This window comes from Tachyglossus aculeatus, chromosome 4, assembly GCF_015852505.1.
Source record: "Tachyglossus aculeatus isolate mTacAcu1 chromosome 4, mTacAcu1.pri, whole genome shotgun sequence".
Lineage (NCBI taxonomy): Eukaryota > Metazoa > Chordata > Mammalia > Monotremata > Tachyglossidae > Tachyglossus > Tachyglossus aculeatus.
In genome coordinates, this window is record NC_052069.1 from 816,322 (window position 1) to 839,770 (window position 23,449).

Genomic DNA, 23,449 nt, shown 5'->3' on the forward strand with positions numbered 1-23,449 from the left:
GAGAGAGTGATGTGGCTCACCGTGATGGGGAGGAAGGATCTTGAGGAGGAAGGTGAGGTGAGTTCCGTTTCTGACATGTTAATAATAATAATAATGGCATTTATTAAGTGCTTACTATGTGCTAAGCACTGTTCTAAGCACTGGGGGGATACAAGGTGATCAGGTTGTCCCATGTGGGGTTCACAGTCTTAATCCCCATTTTACAGATGAGGTAACAGGCACAGGGAAGTTAAGTGATTTGCCCAATGTCACACAGCAGGCATGTGGCAGAAGCAGGATTCGAACCCCTGACCTCTGATTCCAAAGCCCGGGCTCTTTCCACTGAGCCACGCTGCTTAGAGAAGCAGCGTGTTAAGCTCTGTGGTATCCGTGGGGCATCCAAGTAGAGGTGACCTGAAGTCAGGAGGAGATGTGGGACTGCAGAAAAGGGGAGAGATGATAATAATAATAATAATAATGATATTTATTAAGCGCTTACTATGTGCCAAGCACTGTTCTAAGCGCTGGGGGGATACAGGGTGATTAGGTTGTCCCACGTGGGGCTCACAGTCTTAATCCCCACTTCACAGATGGGGTAACCGAGGCCCAGAGATAGAGAACGAGTGGCTAGACAAGCCTTTTTTTGTTTCATCGTTGTGTTTTAAGCGCTTACTATGTGCCTGGCAATGTAATAATAATGATGGTATCCATTAAACGCTTACTAGGTGCCTGGCTCTGTAATAATAATGATGGTGTAATGAGAGTTGAGGGCTGGAGATGGAGATTTGGGAGTCATCCGTGTCAGAGTGTGGCCTAGTAATAGTAATAATAATAATAATAATAGCATTTGTTAAGCACTTTCTATGTCCAAAGCAATGTTCTAAGCGCTGGGGGGGGATACAGGGTGATCAAGTTGCCCCACGTGGGGTTCACAGTCTTAATCCCCATTTTACAGATGAGGGAACTGAGGCTCAGAGAAGTTAAGTGGCTTGCCCAAGGTCACACAGCAGACATGTGGCGGAGTCGGGATTCAAACCCCTGACCTCTGACTCCAAAGCCCGGGCTCTTTCCACTAAACCTAGTGGAGAGAGCACGACCCTGGCAGTCAGAAGGACCTGGGTTCTAATCCCAACTCTGCCAATTGTTTGCTCGGTGACCTTGGGCAGGTCACTTCCCTATGCCTCAGTTTCCTCAACTGTAAAATGTGGACTCAATACCTGTTCCCCGTCCTACTTAGACTGTGAGCCCCATGCGTGTCCTGCCTAATTAACTTGTAATAATAATGATGATGGCATTTGTTAAGTGCTTACTATGTGCGAAGCACTGTTCTAAGTGCTGGGGGGGATACAAGGTGATCAGGTTGTCCCACGTGGGGCTCACAGTCTTCATCCCCATTTTACAGATGAGGGAACTGAGGCTCAGAGAAGTTAAGTGACTTGCCCAAGGTCACACACAGCAGACATGTGGCGGAGCCGAGATTAGAACCCACGACCTCTGACTCCCAAGCCCGGGCTCTTTCCACTGAGCCACGCTGCTTCTCTTCTAGACCGTGAGCCCACTGTTGGGTAGGGACTGTCTCTATATGTTGCCAACTCATACTACCCAAGCGCTTAGTACAGTGCTCTGCACACAGTAAGCGCTCAATAAATACGATTGATTCTCTACCTACCTTCCCCAGGGCTCAGAACAGTGTTTGACACAGAGTCAGCGCTGAACAAATACCATTAAATTAAAAAAAAAAAAGCTGTTGGAATGAATGCAGCGTGGCTCAGTGGAAAGAGCCCGGGCTTTGGAGTCAGAGGTCATGGGTTCAAATCCCGGCTCCGCCAATTGTCAGCTGTGTGACTTTGGGCAAGTCACTTAAGTTCTCCGGGCCTCATCTGTAAAATGGGGATTAAGACTGGGAGACCCCGTCGGGCAGCCTGATCACCTTGTAACCTCCCCAGCGCTTAGAACGGTGCTTTGCACATAGTAAGTGGTTAATAAATGCCGCCATTATTACTATTATTATTATTATTGTTATTATTAATGCCTTCTCCCAGGAAGTGGGAATAGATGGAGACTAGAAGAGAACCCCAAAATGAGCCTTGAGGGATCCCACCACATTTACAGGGTGGGAGGCAGAGGAGGAGCCCGGCGGAGGAGCGGCCAGAGAGATAAGAGGAAGCCTGTGACATTGCAAAGAAAGAACAAGTCACCAAATGTTTCTTTGAGGAGTCAGGGGGATAACCAAGTAATCGCCATGGGCAGGATTGTGTCCGTTGTTATAGTGTACTCTCCCAAGCGCTTAGTAGGCCTTCCCAGACTGAGCCGCTTCCTTCCTCTCCCCCTCGTCCCCCTCTCCATCCCCCCATCTTACCTCCTTCCCTTCCCCACAGCACCTGTATATATGTATATATGGTTGTACATATTTATTACTCTATTTATTTATTTTACTTGTACATTTCTATCCTATTTATTTTATTTTGTTGGTATGTTTGGTTCTGTTCTCTGTCTCCCCCTTTTAGACTGTGAGCCCACTGTTGGGTAGGGACTGTCTCTATGTGTTGCCAATTTGTACTTCCCAAGCGCTTAGTACAGTGCTCTGCACATAGTAAGCGCTCAATAAATACGATTGATTGATTGATTGATAGTACAGGGCTTTGTACACAGTAAGCACTCAGTAAATACGATTATCCCCTTTTAGACTGTGAGCCCGCTGTTGGGTAGGGACTGTCTCTAGATGTTGCCCATTTGTACTTCCCAAGCGCTAAGTACAGTGCTCTGCACATAGTAAGCACTCAATAAATACGATTGATGACAAATACGATTGAATGAAAGAGCATGAATGGTAGGGGAAGGGCACTGGATTCCCTGGATTTCTTGGACTCCAACCCTTGGGGAGACCCCTCTCTGACCTCTTGCCCCCAATCCAGAGCGTCATTTCCAGTGCTGACCTGGGTCTAATATCCGACTGACCCTTCCAATCCTAAAACTGAGTCTCCTTCAGGATGATTTCCCTGATAATAATAATAATAATAATGGCATTTATTAAGCGCTTTAATAATAATAATAATGGCATTTATTAAACTCGTACTCTGTGCAAAGCACTGTTCTTAGCACTGGGGAGGTTACAAGGTGATCAGGTTGTCCCACGGGGGGCTCCCAGTCTTAATCCCCATTTTACAGATGAGGTAATTGAGGCCCAGAGAAACAAAGTGACTTGCCCAAAGTCACACAGCTGACCGTCGGCAGAGCCGGGATTTGAACCCATGACCTCTGACTCCAAAGCCCGGGCTCTTTCCACCGAGCCACGCCGCTGCTGATGAATCACTCGCTCTCCCCCACCCACTGCCACCTCAGCACTTCTGCATCTCACCCTCCCAGAGCATTTACAGAGAAGTGGCGGGGCTCAGTGGAAAGAGCCCGGGCTTTGGAGTCAGGGGTCATGGGTTCGAATCCCGGCTCCGCCACGTGTCTGCTGTGTGACCTTGGGCAAGTCACTGAACTTCTCTGAGCCTCAGTTCCCTCCTCTGTAAAATGGGGATTAAGACTGTGAGCCCCACGTGGGACAACTTGATCACCTTGTATCCCCCCCCCAGCGCTTGGAACAGTGCTCTGCACATAGTAAGCACTTAACAAATGTCATCATTATTATTATTATTCATTAGTAAGCGCTTAACAAATATCATTATTATTATTATTATTATTTGTGCATATGTTTTAATTGGAGGAAGCATACCTATAACTTATTTTAGTGCCCACCTCTTCCCCTAGATCCATAGATCGGGCTCAGGGTAGGCAAATATTCACCTCTGCTTGCTTCTCCCTCAGCAACCTCCGCTCCCAGATCTTTATTCAGTGTGGATGTATTTATTCCTTCCTTTATTTTTAAGGGTCACCGCTCTGCCGCCCTGTGTAACGGAGGGGGGAAAGGCCCCGTTCTGCCCGACTGGCTGCGGGGCGGCTAGAAGACGCCATCGGCCGAGACACCCGCTGCCGTTAAACGAGCCTCGTAAGTACGTCTTGTAAGAGTCGGCCCGTAGAAAATAGCATTAGCCGTTCCCACGCTGACGCCCGGCGGTCGCGATATCAATTTGGGAATGCCGGAAACTTCCCCGGCTCGTAGGATCCGCTTTCGTCGGGCGACTGTCGCACTGTGGGCCTTCTCGCAGACCGAGGGCAAAGGCGGCACCGGGCGATCTCAAGGACGAGGGTAATCGGACCAAGGGACCTCTCCTCCCCCTCACCCGACTTGGTCCTCGGGCCAGCAATCAATCAATCAATCAATCAATCGTATTTATTGAGCGCTTGCTGTGTGCAGAGCAGAATCGGCGGGCGGGTGGGTGGGCAAACCCATACCAGCCGACGGCGGGCGAGGTGGGAAGCAAGGAATCGTCACCAGGTTGCTTCACCTCCCTCCGGAAGCGGGGCTTGGGCTGAGTGGTCCCGTTGTGATGGTGTGCGTCAGGGCTGCTCCGTTTGACAGAAGCGGCGCGGCCTAGTCAGAAGGACCTGATAATTATAATAATATATTATACAATATATTAATAATACATAATAATTATAATACGTTATATATTTATGTAATATAATTAAATATAATTAATATAATGTATTGTATATTATATATGATACTATATATATGATTATTATATGATTATATGATATGATAATTATATTATATGATATATGATGTGATGTATGATATCGCATATTATATATAATATATATGATATAATATATATTGTATTATGTGATATTGTGTATATTATATATAATATATAATAATATAATATATATATAAAATATAATATATATAATATATGATATGTGATAATATATCATGATATAACATTATTATATGATAATCATCATCATCAATCGTACTTATTGAGCGCTTACTGTGTGCAGAGCACTGTACTAAGCGCTTGGGAAGTACAAATTGGCAACATATAGAGACAGTCCCTACCCAACAGTGGGCTCACAGTCCAAATATTTAATTTAATATTGAATTAAACTGATAATATAATTATTCAGCGCTTAGAACGGTGCTTTGCCCATAGTAAGCGCTTAACAAATGCCATCATTATTATTATTATTATTATTATTATTATTATTATTATTATTATTATAATGACGGTATCCGTTAAAGCGCTTGCTGTCTTGCCGCTATCTTCTAGACCGTGAGCCCGCTGTTGGGTAGGGACCGTCTCTAGAAGTTGCCAGCTTGTACTTCCCAAGCGCTTAGTACAGGGCTCTGCACACCATAAGTGATCAATAAACGTGATTGAATGAATGAATGAATGAATGAATGAATGTGCGAGAAACAGCGTGGCCCATTGGGAAGAGCCCGGGCTTTGGAATCGGAGGTGATGGGTTCAAATCCCGGATCCGCCAATTGTCAGCTGTGTGACTTTGGGCAAGTCACTTCACTTCTCTGGGCCTCAGTTAATAATAATAATTAATAATGATGGCATTTATTAAGCGCTTACTATGTGCAAAGCACTGTTCTAAGCACTGAGCACCTCATCTGTAAAATGGGGATTAAGACTGTGAGCCCCCCGTGGGACAACCTGATCACCTTGGAACTTCCCCAGCACTTAAAATCAATCAATCGTATTTATTGAGCGCTTACGGTGTGCAGAACACTGTACTAAGCGCTTGGGAAGTACAAGTTGGCAACATATAGAGACAGTCCCTACCCAACAGTGGGCTGACATTCTAGAAGAAGTGAAGCAGCATGGCTCAGTGGAAAGAGCATAGGCTTGGGAGTCAGAGGTCATGGGTTCAAATTCCGACTCCGCCACTTGTCAGCTGTGAGACTTTGGGCAAGTCACTTAACTTCTCTGGACCTCAGTTACCTCTTCTGTAAAATGGGGATTAAGATTGTGCGCCCCACGTGGGACAACCCGATCACCTTGTATTCTCCCCAGCGCTTAGAACAGTGCTTTGCACATAGTAAGCGCTTAACAAATACCAAAAATATTATTATTATTATTATTATTATTATTATTATTATTATTATTATTATTATTATTATTATTATTATTAAAACAGTTCTTTGCACATAGTATGCGCTTAATAAATGCCATAAAAAAGTGTTGGGGTAGATACTAGCTCATCAGGTTGGACACAGTCCCCGTCCCACATGGGGCTCACAGTCTTAATCCCCATTTGACAGATGAGGGAACTGAGGCCCAGAGAAATGACTTTTCCAAGGTCACACTGAAGACAAGTGATGGAGCTGAGATTAGAACTCAGGTCCTTCAGACTCCTAGGCCTGTGTTGTATCCACTAGGCTCTAATCCCAAATCCGTTATTTATCTATCTGCTGGGTGACCTGTGGGCAACTCACTTCATTACTCCGGGCCGCAGTTATCTCATCTGGAAATTGGGGATAGAGACCGAGCCCCGTATAGGACAGGGACATTGTCCAACCTGATTAGGCTAGCGTATAGGACAGTGGCTGGCATGTAGTAAACGCTCAACGGAGACCATTAGCAGCAACGGAAATGGGTCCTCAGGGAAACTGGAATCCAGATATCTGGAGGAGGGAACGTGGTGTGTAGCGATAAGGAGAAGGGACTCGATCTGAGATGTTTTAGTGAGTACGGCATAGGTGATACAATTCCAGATCCATGGGCAGGGCGGCCAAACAGTGTCCAGTGTGCTGAAGGTCCAGCACGGGCCCCAGACTCTCTTCCTGGTTCGAGAAAATCGGTCCCCGCACGTGACGTTTCCACCTGAAGCCCCAGTTTCCGAGAAACGGGAAGCCGATGGGCTCCGAACTCGGTTTGGAAAACTTTTAGACTGTGAGCCCACTGCTGGGTAACATATAGAGTACCAACTTGTACTTCCCAAGCGCTTACTACAGTGCTCTGCACACAGTAAGCGCTCAATAAATACGATTGATGGTGATAATGATGGTACTCTCGCGGTGTGTGTGAGGACCGGCGGGTTTCTGTTTGAGAGAGGTGCAGGGCACCGTGGTGTAGACCACGCAGCCTTGACTGAGCGCTTATCGTGTGCGGAGCACTGTACTGAGTGCTTGGGAGAGTGCGGTGGACTTGATAGGCCTTTGCTCTTGAAGAGCTCCTAGTATAATGGGAGATGGACATTGAAGTAAATGACAGGTAGGAGGGAGCAGTGTGTGGCTCACTGGAAAGAGCCCGGGCTTTGGAGTCAGAGGTCATGGGTTCAAATCCCAGCCCCACCAATTGTCAGCTGGGTGACTGCGGGCAAGTCACGTCACTTCCCTGCGCTTCAGTTACCTCATCTGGAAAATGGAGATTAATCAATCAATCAATCAATCGTATTTATTGAGCGCTTACTGTGTGCAGAGCCCTGTACTAAGCGCTTGGGAAGTACAAGTTGGCAACGTATAGAGACGGTCCCTACCCAACAGTGGGCTCACAGTCTAAAAGATTAAGACTGTGAGCCCCACGAGGGACAACCTGATCACCTTGTAACCTCCCCAGCGCTTAGAACAGTGCTTTGCATATAGTAAGCGCTTAATAAATGCCATCAATTATCAAGCGCTTAGTCAGTGCCCTGCACACAGTAAGCACTCAATAAATACGATTGAATGAATGATGGTATTTGTTAAGCGCTTACTGTGTGCCAAGCACTGTTCTAAGCGCTTGATAATTGATGCTATTTATTAAGCGCTTACTATATGCAAAGCACTGTTCTAAGCGCTGGGGGAAGATACAAGGTAATTCATTCATTCAATCGTATTTATTGAGCGCTTACTGTGTGCAGAGCACTGTACTAAGCGCTTGGGAAGTACAAGTTGGCTACGTATAGAGACGGTCCCTACCCAACAGTGGGCTCACAGTCTGGGGCTCAAAGTCTTAATCCCCATTTGACAGATGAGATAACTGAGGCCCAGAGAAGTTACATGACTTGCCCAAAGTCACACAGCTGACAAGTGGTAGTGCCGGGATTAGAACCCACGACCTCCGACTGCCAAGCCTGGGGTCCTTCCACTAAGCCACGCTGCTTCTCTAGTTCAAAGATGTTGTGTGTATGTACTGCAGTGAAGGGCCTTAAATTAAAGAGGGTTCAGACAAGAGGAATACAGCATTAAAACGAGAAAGAGCTTGAGGCAGCTCAGAAGCCTTGGGTTCTAATCCTGCCTCAAGTCACTTGCCTGCTGTGCGACGTGGGGCGCGTCACTTTGGTGCCCGTTTCCTCATCCGTAAAATGGGCCTTAAATACCTTTTCTCCCACCCTCGTAGGTGGTGAGCCTGACAGGACTGTCCAAATGGACAGTAAAATGTCTCCAAACCCAGAGGTTGGCACCTAGTAAGCAGCGTGGCTCAGTGGAAAGAGCCTGGGCTTTGGAGTCAGAGGTCATGGGTTCAAATCCTGGCTCCGCCAATTGTCAGCTGGGTGACTTTGGGCAAGTCACTTCACTGTGCCTCGGTGACCTCCTCTGTAAAATGGGGATTAAGGCTGTGAGACCCCTGTGGGACAACCTGATCACCTTGTAACCTCCCCAGCTCTTAGAACAGTGCTTTGCACATAGTAAGTGCTTAATAAATGCCATTATTAGTAGTAGTAGTAGTAGTAGTAGTAAAGAGCTTAACCCCCTCCTCCCCCTCTCCTCCCCCTCGTCCCCCTCTCCATCCCCGCATCTTACCTCCTTCCCTTCTCCACAGCACCTGTATATATGGATATATGTTTGTACATATTACTCTATTTTACTTGTACATATCTATTCTATTTATTTTATTCTGTTAGTATGTTTGGTTTTGCTGTCTCCCCCTTTTAGACTGTGAGCTTGCTGTTGGGTAGGGACTGTCTCTGTATGTTGCCAACTTGGACTTCCCAAGCGCTTAGTCCAGTGCTCTGCACACAGTAAGCGCTCAATAAATATGATTGATTGATTAAAGATGTCGATCGTTATTCATTATCATTAGTAATAATATCATCTGCCAGAGAGGATCCATCATTCAAAGGACAGTGGTAGACTGTGAACCCGCTGTTGGGTAGGGACCGTCTCTATATGTTGCCAACTTGTACTTCTCAAGCGCTTAGTCCAGTGCTCTGCACACAGTAAGCGCTCAATAAATACGATTGATTGATTAAAGATGTCGATCGTTATTCAATATCATTAGTAATAATATCATCTGCCAGAGAGGATCCATCATTCAAGGGACAGTGGTAGACTGTGAACCCGCTGTTGGGTAGGGACCGTCTCTATATGTCGCCAACTTGTACTTCCCAAGCGCTTAGTCCAGTGCTCTGCACACTGTAAGCGCTCAGTAAATACGATCGAATGAATGAATGAATGGTAGAGCTGTCCCAGGGAGAGCGTGCAATGGGGAAGCCACGCTAGAGAAGCCAGCAGAGGTGATGGGGGAAACGCCTCGGCCTCGGTGTGCCGGGATGTTGCTACCGTACTGTGGACCCAAGGACAGCCGCGGTCTGCACCTGGCGGTGTCGTCAGCAACAGATGTTTAAATGTTTAAACTCCTGCGGAAGTTGGATTTTGGAGAAGCAGCACGGCTCAGGGGAAAGAGCCCGGGCTTTGGAGTCCGAGGTCATGGGTTCAAATCCCAGCTCCGCCAACTGTCAGCTGTGTGACTTTGGGCAAGTCACTTAACTTCTCCGGGCCTCAGTTACCTCATCTGTAAAATGGGGATTAAAACCGTGAGCCCCTCGTGGGACAACCTGATCAACGTGTATCCTCCCCGGCGCTTAGAACAGTGCTTTGCGCATAGTAAGCGCTTAATAAATGCGATTATTATTATTATTCTCCGGGCCTCAGTTACCTCATCGGTAAAACGGGGATTAAAACTGTGAGCCCCCCATGGGACAATCTGATCAGCTTGTAACCTCCCCAGCACTTAGAGCAGTGCTTATTTTTAAGCGCTTAGTACAGTGCTCTGCACCCAGTAAGCGCTCAATAAATACGATTGATCGGTTGATTGATTTTCCAGTCCCTGCCTAGCTGCACCTTTAAATCTAGTTGTTTTATCATCATCATCATCATCATCAATCGTATTTATTGAGCGCTTACTGTGTGCAGAGCACTGTACTAAGCGCTTGGGAAGTACAAGTTGGCAACATATAGAGACAGTCCCTACCCACGTGGGAAGGAGCAGGGGACTGAAGAGCCCAGGAGACCCAGCTCCGAATTCCAGCCCTGCCACTGACCTCTTGGGTGACCTTGGGCAAGTCACTTAACCTCTCCATCAGTCGTATTTACTCTCTTTTACTTGTACATATTTATTTATTTTACTTTGTCAATATGTTTTGTTGTCTGTCCCCCCCCCCCTTCTAGACTGTGAGCCCGCTGTTGGGTAGGGACCATCTCTCTATGTTGTCGACTTGGACTTCCCAAGCGCTTAGTACAGTGCTCTGCACACAGTAAGCGCTCAATAAAAACGATTGAATGAATGAATGAGCACTTACTATGTGCTTATTATTATATTATTTAACTATTATATAATAATAATTATTATTATTATGTGCAAGGCACGACTCAGTGCTTGGGAGAGTACGAGACAACAGTCTGTAGGCATGTTCCCTGCCCACGAGAAGCTTTCAATCTAAATGAGGAGGCAGACATTAAAATACATTATGGCTCCGTTTGTAAGTACTGTGGTGCTGAAAGTGGGGTGAATAATAATGATAATAATAATAATAACATTTATTAAGCGCTTACAATGTGCAAAGCACTGTTCTAAGTGCTGAACAAAGGTGAACAAAGGGAACAAATAGTAAATATGGTATTTAAGTGCTTACTATGTGTCAGGCATTGTACTAAGCACTGGGATGGATATAAGCATCAAGGCCCTACTGAGAGCTCACCTCCTCCAGGAGGGCTTCCCAGACTGAGCCCCCTCCTTCCTCTCCCCCTCCTCCCCCTCTCCATCTCCCCTGCCTTACCTCCTTCCCCTCCCCACGGCACCTGTATATATGTATATATGTTTGTACATATTACTCTATTTTATTTGTACATATTTATTCTATTTATTTTATTTTGTTAATATGTTTTGTTTTGTTCTCTGTCTCCCCCTTTTAGACTGTGAGCCCACTGTTGGGTAGGGACTGTCTCTATATGTTGCCAACTTGTACTTCCCATGTGCTTAGTACAGTGCTCTGCACACAGTAAGCGCTCAATAAATACGATTGATGATGATGATAACTTGTACTTCCCAAGGGCTTAGTGCAGTGCTCTGCACATAGTAAGCGCTCAATAAATACGATTGAATGAATGAATGAAAGCAGATTGGGTTGGTCGCAGCCCCTGTCCCACAGGGGACTCGCAGTCTCCATCCCCATTTTACAGATAAGGTAACAGAGGAACAGGGAAGTGACTTACCCAAGGTCACACAGCAGACATGTGGCAGAGGCAGGAGAACCCATGAACTTCATCATCATCATCATCAATTGTATTTATTGAGCGCTTACTGTGTGCAGAGCACTGTACTAAGCGCTTGGGAAGTACAAATTGGCAACATATCCACTAGGCCACCAAGTGCAGAGGTGACACAGTAGGGAGAGGGAGAAGAAGAAGTGAGGCCTCTTGGAGGAGGCGGGCTTTTTTGTTTGTTGTTTCTTTTAATAAGACTTTGAAGGCGGGGCGGAGTCATGGGCTGTCAGCTATAATAATAATAATAATGATGGCATTTGTTAAGCGCTTACTATGTGCAAAGCACTGCTCTAAGCGCTGGGGGGGGGGATACAGTGTGATCAAGTTGTCCCACGTGGGGCTCACAGTCTTAATCCCCATTTTTACAGATGAGGGAACTGAGGCTCAGAGAAGTGAAGTGACTTGCCCATGGTCACGCAGCAGACTTGTGGCGGAGCCGGGATTCGAACCCGTGACGTCCGACTCCAAAGCCCGGGCTCTTTCCACTGAGCCATGCTGCATCTCTAAGGGAAAGGGTCATTGGCGAAAGGTGTACAGTGAGTGGGTTGGTGTTAAGAGGAGTTGAAGTGAACACGTTGGGTTGTAGTAGGAGGTAAGTGAGGTAAGTTAGGAGGGACCAAGGGAAAGGAATTATTTTGATGCCAAGATAAATGGGTAACCACTGGAATGGGCAGACGCGGAATAAACTTATTTTTAGAAAAGTGATCTGGGCAGCAGAAAGAATATTAACAATAACTGTGATATCTGTAAAGCGCTTCCTGTGTGCCAAGCACTGGGGTTGCCCCTTGCGGGACAGCCCGATCACCTTGTCTCCTCCCCAGCGCTTAGAACAGTGCTTTGCACATAGTAAGTGCTTAATAAATGCCCTCATTATTATTATTATCAAGATAATCGGGTTGGGCACAGTCCCTGTCCCGTGTGGGGATCACAACCTTAATCCCCATTTTGCAGGTGAGGGAATTGAGGCCCAGAGAAGTCAAGTGAGTTGCCCGTGGGCATCCAGCAGATAAATGGCAGAGCTGGGATTGTCCCCCACTTCTAGACTGTGAGCCCTCTGTTGTGTAGGGACCGTCTCTATATGTTGCCAACTTGTACCTCCCAAGCGCTTAGTACAGTGCTTTGCACACAGTAAGCGCTCAATAAATACGATTGAATTGAATGAATGAACCCACATCCTCTGACCTTTCCAGAGGCCCTTCCAGACTGAGCCCCCTCCTTCCTCTCCCCCTCATCCCCCTCTTCATCCCGCCCGCCTTACCTCCTTCCCTTCCCCACAGCACCTGTATATATGTATATATGTTTGTACATATTTATTACTCTATTGATTTATTTTACTTGTGCGTATTTATTATTCTATTTATTTTATTTTGTTAATAATGTTTTGTTGTCTGTCTCCCCATTCTAGACTGTGAGCCCGCCGTTGGGTAGGGACCGTCTCTATATGTTGCCAACTTGGACTTCCCGAGCGCTTAGTACAGTGCTCTGCACACAGTAAGCGCTCAATAAATACAATTGAATGAATGAATAAATGCGATTGAATGAATGAATGAACCCAGACTCCCAGGGCTGTGAGAGAGACAGGAGGCTGGTGCAGTAATCAGGACAGGATAGGATAAATGCTTAGATCAGTGAGAAGCAGCATGGCTCAGTGGAAGGAGCCCAGGCTTTGGAGTCAGAGGTCATGGGTTCAAATCCCGGCTCCTCCACTTGTCAGCTGTGTGTGACTTTGGGCAAGTCACTTCACTTCTCTGGGCCTCAGTTCCCTCATCTGGAAAATGGGGATTAAGACTGTGAGCCCCCCGTGGGACAACCTGATCACCTTGTAACCTCCCCAGCGCTTAGAACAGTGCTTGGCACATAGTAAGCGCTTAATAAATGCCATTATTATTGTTATTATTAGTGTGGTAGCATTTTGGTTGGAGAGGAAAGGGTGGATTTTTAGCAATGTTGTGAAGGTAGAACCGACAGGATTTGGTGACTTATAATAATAATTGTGGTATTTGTTGAGTGCTTACTATGTGCCAAGCAGTATACTAAGCTCTGGGGTGGATACAAGCAAATCGGGTTGGACAAAGTCCCTGTCCCACATGAGGCTCACAGTCTCAATCCCCATTATCCAGATGAGGGAACTGAGGCGTAGAGGAAGTGAAATGACTCTCCCAAGGTCACACAGACCAGTGGTGGGGCCAGGATTAGAACCCATGACCTTCTGATTCCCAGGCCCATGCTCTATCCACTATGCCAAGCTGCTTCTCCGATTGAATGGGAATAGTAATTGTGATTTTTGTTTGTTTTTTTTTAAGCGCTTGGGGTAGACGTAAAGTGACCTGGTAGAAGCAGCCTGGCTCGGTGGAAAGAGCCCAGGCTTGGGAGTCCGAGGTCATGGGTTCGAATCCCGGCTCCGCCACTTGTCAGCTGTGTGACCTTGGGCAAGTCACTTAACTTCTCTGGGCCTCCGTTCCCTCATCTGTAAAATGGGGATGAAGACTGTGAGCCCCACATGGGACAACCTAACTACCTTGTATCTCCCCCAGCACTTAGAGCAGTGCTTGGCACATAGTAAGTGCTTAACAAATACCCCCCCAAAAAAACCATCCCTGGTCCCCATCTTGTGGGAAAAACAGGGACTTAATCTAACCATTTCACAGAGAAGCAGCGTGGCTCAGTGGAAAGGGCCTGGGTTTTGGAGTCAGAGGTCATGGGTTCGAATCCCGGCTCCACCACAAGTCTGCTGTGTGACCTTGGGCAAGTCACGTAACTTCTCTGAGCCTCAGTTACCTCATCTGTAAAAATGGGGATTAAGACTGTGAGCCCCACGTAGGACAACTTGATCACACTGTATCCCCCCCAGCGCTTAGAACAGTGCTTTGCACATAGTAAGCGCTTAACAAATGCCATCATTATGAAGAGACTGGGGGACCGAGAAACGAAGCGACTTGCTCAAGGTCACCCACAGCACAAAAGTGTCAGAGCCGGGATTATAACCCAGGCCCTCAGACCTCTTTCCCCCAGGCTGTGCTGCTTCTCAGATTGAGCCCACTGTTGGGTAGGGACCGTCTCTATACGTTCCCAACTTGTACTTCCCAGGCGCTTAGTACAATGCCCTGCACACAGTAAGCGCTCAATAAATACGATTGAATGAATTTAATGGGAGTGGTGACTTGAGGATAATACCAAAGTTTCAGCCTTGTGAGACAGGGAGGGTGGTAGTGCTGTCTACACTGATAGGGGAAGTCATGGAGAGGGGAAGATGAGTTTAGTTTTGGACATGTTCAGGTTGAGATGTCCGTGAAAATCCAGCTAGAATTGTCATTCATTCATTCATTCAATCGTATGTATTGAGCGCTTACTGTGTGCAGAGCACTGTACTAAGCGCTTGGGAAGTACAAGTTGGCAACATATAGAGACAGTCCCTACAGGGGCAAATGCTTGACTGTGGAGAAGGAGAAAAGTCAGGGCTGGATATTCATCAATCGTATTTATTGAGCACTTCCTGTGTGCAGAGCACTGTACTAAGCGCTTGGGAAGTCCAAGTTGGTAACATATAGAGACAGTCCCTACCCAGCAGTGGGCTCACAGTCTAAAAGGGGGAGACAGAACAAAACCAAACATACTAACAAAATAAAATAAATAGAATAGATATGAACAAGTAAAATAAATAAATAAATACAATAATAAATATGTACAAACATATATACATATTATCCACCTAGCGATGGTAGTTGAAGTCTTGGGAGGGAGGGAGTTCTCCGAGGGAGTGGGTGTAGATGGAGAATAGAAGGGGCCCCAAAACTGAGCCCAAAGGGACCCCCAAAGTTAGGGGGTGGGAGGCAGGGGATGAGCCCGCGAAGGAGACGGGGAATGGACGGCTAGAGAGATAGGAGGAGAATGAGGAAAGGACAGTGTCTGTGAAGCGAAGGTTAGATAATAATTCCAGAAGAAGGAGGTGGTCCACAGTGCCGAAGGCAGCTGAGAGGTCGAGGAAGATTAGGATGGAGTAGAGGCCGTTAGATTTGGCAAGAAGGAGATCATTCGTGACCTTGGGAAGGGCCATTTCCATGGAGCGAAGGAAGCAAAAGCCAGATTGGAGGGGCTCAAAGACATTCATTCATTCATTCATTCAATTGTATTTATTGAGCACTTACTGTGTGCAGAGCACTGTACTAAGCGCTTGGGAAGTCCAAGTTGGCAACATATAGAGACGGTCCCTACCCAACGGCGGGCTCACAGTCTAGAATGGGGAGACAGACAACAAAACATTATTAATAAAATAAAATAAATAGAATAGTAAATACGCACAAGTAAAATAAATCAATAGAGAAATAAATCCGTACAAACATATATCCATATATACAGGTGCTGTGGGGAGGGGAAGGAGGCAAGGCGGGGGATGATGAGGGGGAGAGGAAGGAGGGGGCTCAGTCTGGAAGGGCCTCTGGAAAGGTCAGAGGATGTGGGTTCATTCATTCAATTCAATCATATTTATTGAGCGCTTACTGTGTGCCGAGCACTGTATTAAGCGCTTGGGAGGTACAAGTTTTGGAGGCAGAGTCTATGGACAATTCAAGTCATGTGATCGTATTCATCGAGCACTGACTGTGTGCAAGGCACTGTACTAAGCACTTGGGAGAGGACAGTATAAGACACATTCTCTGCTCACAGTGAGCTTATGGTCTGGAGGAGGAGGTAAACATTAATATAAATAGAAGTACAGATGTGTACAGAAGTGCTTTGGGGCTGGGCGGGCGGGGATGAATCATCATCATCAGTCGTATTTATTGAGCGCTTACTGTGTGCAGAGCACTGTACTAAGCGCTTGGGAAATACAAGTTGGTAACATATAGAGACAGTCCCTACCCAACAGTGGGCTCACAGTCTATGAATAAGGAGAGCAAGTCAAGGTGAGGCAGAAGGGAGTGGGAGAGGAGGATAGGAGGCCATAGTCAGGGAAGGCTAATCGGAGGAGACTTTGAAGGTGAGGAGAGAGTACCTCAATCAATCAATCGTATTTATTGAGCGCTTACTGTGTGCAGAGCACTGTACTAAGCGCTTGGGAAGTACAAGTTGGCAGCACATAGAGACAGTCCCTACCCAACAGTGGGCTTCCCCACAGCAGCTGTATATATGTATATATGTTTGTACGTATTTATTACTCTATTTTACTTGTACATATCTATTCTATTTATTTTATTTTGTTAATATGTTTTGTTCTCTGTCTCCCCCTTCTAGACTGTGAGCCCGCTGTTGGGTAGGGACCGTCTCTATATGTTGCCAACTTGGACTTCCCAAGCGCTTAGTACAGTGCTTTGCACACAGTAAGCGCTCAATAAATACGATTGAGAGTGACTGAGAAGGGAAGGCGTTTGAGGCCAGAAGCATTCATTCAATTCATTCAATCATATTTATTGAGCGCTTACTGTGTGCAGAGCAGTGTACTAAGCGCTTGGGAAGTACAAGTTGGCAACATATAGAGACAGTCCCTACCCAACAGCGGGCTCACAATCTAGAAGGGGGGAGACATATTAACAAAATAAAATAAATGGAAGGGTAAATATGTACAAGCAGGATGCGGGCGAGAGGTTGGCGGCGAGATAGTCGAGTTAGAGGGGAATAGTAGGAGGGAGAGGGGCTGACAACTGAAGGGGGCCGTGGAGTGATGGAAGAGATGTTTTTAGGGTCAATCAGTGGTATTCATTGAACACTTACTCTGTGCAGTGCACTGTACTAAGCGCTTGGGAGAGTACAGTACATAGGGGATACATGAGCATGTTTGAAAGCAGTGTGGAAGAAGGGTGAAGAGCGGCATCGTGTAATGAAAAGCACACGGGCCCGGGAATCAGAGGACCTGGCTTCCAATCCCAAGTCCGCCACTTTTCTGCTGTGTGACCTTGGGCAGGTCACTCAACTGTTCTGTGCCTCAGTTACCTCATCTGTAAAGTGGGGATTAAGACTGAGCCTCACAGGGGACAGGGACTGCGTCCAACCTGATTGGCCTGTATCCACCCCTGTGCTCAGTTTGATGCCTGATATATAGTAAGTGCTTAACAAATGCCCTTTTTTAAAAAAAATCCATTGGAGAATGAACTGTTGAAGGTGGTGGGCGAAGAGGAAGAAAGGAGGGGGAAAATGTTTAGATAGGTGTGAAGGGATGGGGTTGGAGACGTAGGTGAAGGCGTGGATTTTGAGAGGAGGCAGGAGATCTCTTGAGATACTGCTAGGCTTCAGTTTCCCCCACTGCAAAATGAGGTTTTCCTCCCTTTTAAATAATAATAATAATGGTGATGATATTTGTTAAGTGTTTACTATGTGCCAAGCACTGTTCCAAGCACTAGGGTAGATACAAGGTTATCAGGTTGTCCCGTGTGGGGCTCACAGCCTTAATCCCCATTTTGCAGATGAGGGAACTGAGGCACAGAGAAGTTAAGTTCATCCATTCATTCAATAGTATTTGAGCACTTCCTGTGTGCATAGCATTCATCATTCATTCATTCATGTTTATTGAGTGCTTATTGTGTGCAGAGCACTGTACTAAGCGCTTGGGAAGTACAAGTCGGCAACATATAGAGATCATCTGTACCCAACAACGGGCTCACTGTCTAGAACACTGTACTATATCTACTATATGTTGCCAACTTGTACTTCCCAAGCGCTTAGTACAGTGCTCTGCACACAGTAAGCACTCAATAAATATGATTGATTGATTGTACTAAGCGCTTGGAAAGTACAGTTTGGCAACAGATAGAGACAATCCCTCCCCAACAACGGGCTCACAGTCTAGAAGAGGGGAGACAGACAACAAAACTACACAAGTAGACAGGCATCAATAGCATCAATTTAAACAGAATTATAGATATATATACACCATTAATAAAATAAATAGAATAATATGTGCATATAATAATAATAATGGTTATTATACATAAAATATAATGTGGTGTTTAAGTGCTTACTATGTTTGAAGTACTGTTGTAAGCACTGGGGGGGATACAAGGTGATCAGGTTGTCCCACATGGGGCTCACAGTCTTAACCCCCATTTTCCAGAGGAGGTAACTGAGGCACAGAGAAATTAAGTGGCTTGCCCAAGGTCACACAGCTGACAAGTGGCGGAGCTAGGATTCGAACCCATGACCTCGGATTCCCAAGCCCAGGCTCTTTCCACTGAACCACACTGCTTCTCTTATACACACGTGCTGTGGGGTGGGGAGGGGGGTAGAGGAGAGGAAGGGCAGAGGACAAGGGGGGCTCAGTCTGGGAAGGCCTCCTGGAGGAGGTGTGCCTTCAGTGGGGCTTTGAAGGGGGGGAAGTGTGATTGTTTGGCAGATATGAGGAGGGAGGGCGTTCCAGGCCAGAGGTGGGATGTGGGCCAGGGGTCGATGGCGGGACAGGCGAGAACGAGGCCCAGTGAGGAGGTTAGCGGCGGCAGAGGAGCGGAGGGTGCGGGCTGGGCTGGAGAAGGAGAGAAAGGAGGTGAGGTAGGACGGAGTGAGGGGATGGACAGCCTGGAAGCCGAGGGTGAAGAGTTTTGGCATGATACAAAGGTTGATAGGCAACCACTAGAGACTGAAAGGGGGTGTCACATGCCCAGAGTGTTTCTGTACAAAGATAATCCGGGCAGCAGAGTGAAGTATAGACTGAATGGGGGAAGACAGGAGGTTGGGAGAGCAGAAAGGAGGCTGATGCAGTAATCCAGTCGGGATAGGATGAGAAATTGTACTAACAAGGTAGCAGCTTGGATGGAGAGGAAAGGGTGGATCTTGGCGATGTTGCGGAGGTGAGACCGGCAGGATTTGGTGACGGATTGGATGTGCGGGGTGAATGAGAGAGCGGGTTCAAGGATGACACCAACGTTGCGGGCTTGTGAGACGGGAAGGATGGTAGTGCCGTCCACAGTGACGGGAAAGTCAGGGAGAGGACAGGGTTTGGGAGGGAAGATAAGGAGCTCAATCTTGGACATGTTGAGTTTTAGGTGGTGGGAGGACATCCAGGTGGAGATACGAGCCTGGAGGGAGGGAGGGAGAAAGAACAGGGGAGGAGATGTAGGTTTGGGTATCATCCACGGAGAGATGGCAGTTGAAGCCATGGGAGCGAGTGAGTTCACCAAGGGAGTGAGTATAGATGGAGGACAGAAGGGGATCAAGAACTGACCCTTGAGGAAACCCTACAGTTAGGGGATGGGAGGGGGAGGAGGAGCCCGCGAAGGAGACTGAGAATGAACGGCCGGAGAGATGAGGAGAACCAGGAGAGGACGGAGTCCGTGAAGCCAAGGTCGGATAGCGTGTTGAGGAGAAGGGGGTGGGCCACAGTGACAAAGGCAGCTGAGAGGCGGAGGAGGATTAGGACAGAGTTGGAGCCGTTGGATTTGGTAAGAAGGAGGTCATCGGTGAACCTTGAGAGGGCAGTTTCGGTGGAGTGTAGGGAATGGAAGCCAGATTTGAGGGGGTCCAGGAGAGAGAGGTGAGGAATTGGAGGCTACACTGGCTGCAGTGTAGACGACCTGCTCAAGGAGTTTGGAAAGGAGAGGTAGGAGGGAGACGGAGCAATAACTGGAGGGGACAGTGGGGTCAAGGGAGGGGATTTTTTAGGATGGGGGAGACGTGGGTATGTTTGAAGTCAGAGGGGATGAAGCCGTTGGAGAGTGAGCGGTTGAAGTTGGAAGTTAAGGAGGGGAGTAGGGAAGGGGTGGGAGTTTTTATAAAGTGAGAGGAAATGGGGTCAGAAGCACAGGTGGACGGGGTGGCACTTGAGAGGAGGGAGGAGAGCTCCTCTGAAGATACTGCTGGGAAGGATGGGAGAGTAGAGGAGGGGGTTGAGAGCAGGGGGGATGGAGAAGGGGGAGGGGGTGACTTTGGGGAGCTCAGACCTGAGTCACATAACTGCCAAGTAGCGGAGCCGGGATTCAAACCCACGACCTCTGACTCCCAGCCCAGGCTCTTTCCACTAAGCAACACAAGAGTTGGTGTGGGATAGAGATTGGGTCTTATCTGATTATCCTCTACCCTCCAGAAGTAGTGAGTCCTAAACAAATCCAGTAATTCACTTCCGTCGTTCCCATCGGTTTCTGCATGCTCTCCGTCTTACAGGGAGCATGTGCTGTGTTTCAGGTGTACTCTACCAAGTCCCCAGCATAGGTGCTTAGTACAGTGCCCTGCCCTCAGGAAACTCATTTACCTGGTCTCTAGGGTAAGGCTGATTAGACAGTCAATTGTATTTATTGAGTGCCTTAAAAAAAAATTATGGTGGTAGTTCATTCAATCATATTTATTGAGTGCTTACTGTGTGCAGAGCACTGTACTAAGCGTTAAGCGCTTACAATATGCCAGGCACTGTTCTGAGCACTGAGGTAGATACGAGATAACCAGATGGGACACAGTCCCTGTCCCACATAGAGCTCACAGTCTTAATCCTTATTTTCCAGATGAGGTAACTGAAGCCCAGAGAAGTGAAGTGTCTTGAACAAGGCCACACGACAGGCAAGCAGAAGAGTCAGGATTAGAACGCAGGTCTTTCGTACTCCCAGGCCAGGGCTCTCTCCGCTAGGCAACTCTGCTTCTCTGAATGCAGAGCAGTCAATCATTTTTATTGAGTGCTTACTGTGTGCAGAGCACTGTACTTAAGCACTTGGGAGAGTAGTGCACAACAATAAAGAGTCATATTCCCTGCTCACAGCGAGCAGCAAATGGGGTGAAGTGCCTTGGCTTGGGACATTCATTCATTCAGTCGTATTTATTGAGCGCTTACTGTGTGCAGAGCCCTGTAATAAGCACTTGGGGAGTACAAGTCGGCAACATAGAGAGACGGTCCCTACCCAACAACGGGCTCACAGTCTAGAAGGGGGAGACAGACAACAAAACAGGTGTCAAAATCATCAGAACAAATAGAATTAAAGCTGTATGCACATCATTAACAAGATAAATAGAATAGTAAATATGTACAAGTAAAATAGCGTAATAAATCTGTACAAATATATAAGTGCTGTGGGGAGGGGATGGAGGTAGGGCGAGGGGGTGGGGAGGAGGAGAGGAAAAAGGGGACTCAGTCTGGGAAGGCCTCCTGGAGGAGGTGAGCTCTCAGTAGGGCTTTGAAGGGAGGAAGAGAGATAGTTTGGCGGATGTGCGGAGGGAGGGCATTCCGGGCCAGGGGGAGGACGGGGGCTGGGGGTCGACGGTGTGACAGGCGAGAACGAGGCCCAGCGAGGAGGTGAGCGGCGGCAGGGGAGCGGAGGGTGCAGGCTGGGCCGGAGAAGGACAGAAAGATCCACCCTTTCCTCTCCATCCATACTGCTACCCTGCTCATTCAAGCTCTCATCCTATCCCTTCTGGACTACTGCATCAGCCTTCTCTCTGATCTCCCATCCTCGTGTCTCTCCCCACTTCAATCCATACTTCATGCTGCTGCCCGGATTATCTTTGTCCAGAAACGCTCTGGGCATATCACTCCCCTCCTCAAAAACCTCCAGTGGCTACCAATCAATCTGTGCATCAGGCAGAAACTCCTCACCCTCGACTTCAAGGCTGTCCATCCCCTCGCCCCCTCCTACCTCACCTCCCTTCTGTCCTTCTCCAGCCCAGCCCGCACCCTCCGCTCCTCCGCCGCTAATCTCCTCACCGTACCTCGTTCTCGCCTGTCCCGCCATCGACCCCCGGCCCACGTCATCCCCCGGGCCTGGAATGGCCTCCCTCTGCCCATCCACCAAGCTAGCTCTCTTCCTCCCTTCAAGGCCCTGCTGAGAGCTCACCTCCTCCAGGAGGCCTTCCCAGACTGAGCCCCTTCCTTCCTCTCCCCCTCACCCCCCTCTCCATCCCCCCATCTTACCTCCTTCCCTACCCCAAAACACGTGTATATATGTATATATGTTTGTACATATTTATTACTCTATTTATTTATTTTACTTGTACATATCTATTCTATTTTATTTTGTTAGTATGTTTGGTTTTATTCTCTGTCTCCCCTTTTAGACTGTGAGCCCACTGTTGGGTAGGGACTGTCTCTATACATTGCCAATTTGTACTTCCCAAGCGCTTAGTACAGTGCTCTGCACATAGTAAGCGCTCAATAAATACGATTGATGATGATGAGGGAGGAGGGGGTGAGGTGATGGACAGCCTTGAAGCCGAGAATGAGGAGTTTTTGCTTGATTCGTAGGTTGACAGGCAGCCACTGGAGATTTTTGAGGAGGGGAGTGACAAGCCCAGAGTGTCTGTGCACAAAAATGATCAGAGGAGGTGTGGCTTGTGGGTTCTGGCAGGTTGATCTGGGCTGGGGAGAGGTGGAGAGGAGAAAGGGGTGTCGATTTACGGGTGGCATTTCTGTTCTTTAAACTCTGCCCTCCCCAGACTTCCAGGATCCTTGGACTTGTCCCCGGTCTGGCACCTATCGGGGGCGTGGCACTACCCGGAATCTTCCCCGTGTGTTGATGCATCATCAGAGCGTAGTCCTGCCCTAACAATGCCCACTGTGTCACAATGCTGCTGCTCCCGTTGTCCCCCGGCCCCCCCTGTTCCTCTTGCAGTTAGGAGACAGGGGAAGCTGAGGAGGCTCGCCTTGGGAAGTGAGCGGCATCTCTGCCGGGGTCAACTCTGCCCTTCGTAATTAGGGCTCGATCCAGGGCTCGGAAAGGTCTGGACTGTTTTCTTGGCAGAGGTCAAGCCGACCTGTTGTTCACCCCCACGTTCACCGCGAGTTTGTAGAAGGGGAACTTTGCTTCACCTGGAGTAGGACTTGGTAGTATTGTGCTGTTTTGGTGGTGGCTGGCCTGATGATTATTCTTTTTATTTTAAATCAGAGGATTGGCTTTTTAAAAAAACTTCAGCCCGTCAGTCCCTCAAGGGCTTCTGTGACTCCCAAATGCCCTCTCGTTATCCCTCCACCAAAAATCGTAGCCCGATTTCCCGGTCTGTGCCGGTGGGGTGGGGGCGGGGGGATGTTTTTATAGGCTTCCGGCTGGGTAAGTAGAAGAATTTCCAGGAAGTTGGGAATAAGCAAGAGCGTGCTGGACAGCAGAAGGTGGCTAGGCAGTAAGGAGACCCGGACTGATGGGGTGGACTTGGTCTCTGGGTCCTCCATTTTGGGAAATAGCCTGTCGCCGGAGGCTGATGCTTCCA

General features: G+C 47.7%; 1 protein-coding gene across 8 annotated transcripts in view; it reads left to right on the forward strand.

The window, feature by feature from the left end:
• The window catches only part of RNF4 (ring finger protein 4), a 56,774-nt gene that overhangs the window by 13,829 nt on the left and 19,496 nt on the right, over positions 1–23,449 (forward strand). For 3 of the 8 annotated variants that reach the window (XM_038745059.1, XM_038745060.1, XM_038745056.1), the window contains exon 2: positions 3,855–3,973. The gene's annotated coding sequence lies outside the window, so the exon portion shown is untranslated. Of the gene's footprint in view, positions 1–3,854; positions 3,978–22,855; positions 22,965–23,449 lie in introns of those variants that run through there. The other 5 variants (XM_038745055.1, XM_038745062.1, XM_038745057.1 and 2 more) reach the window with 4 other exon arrangements.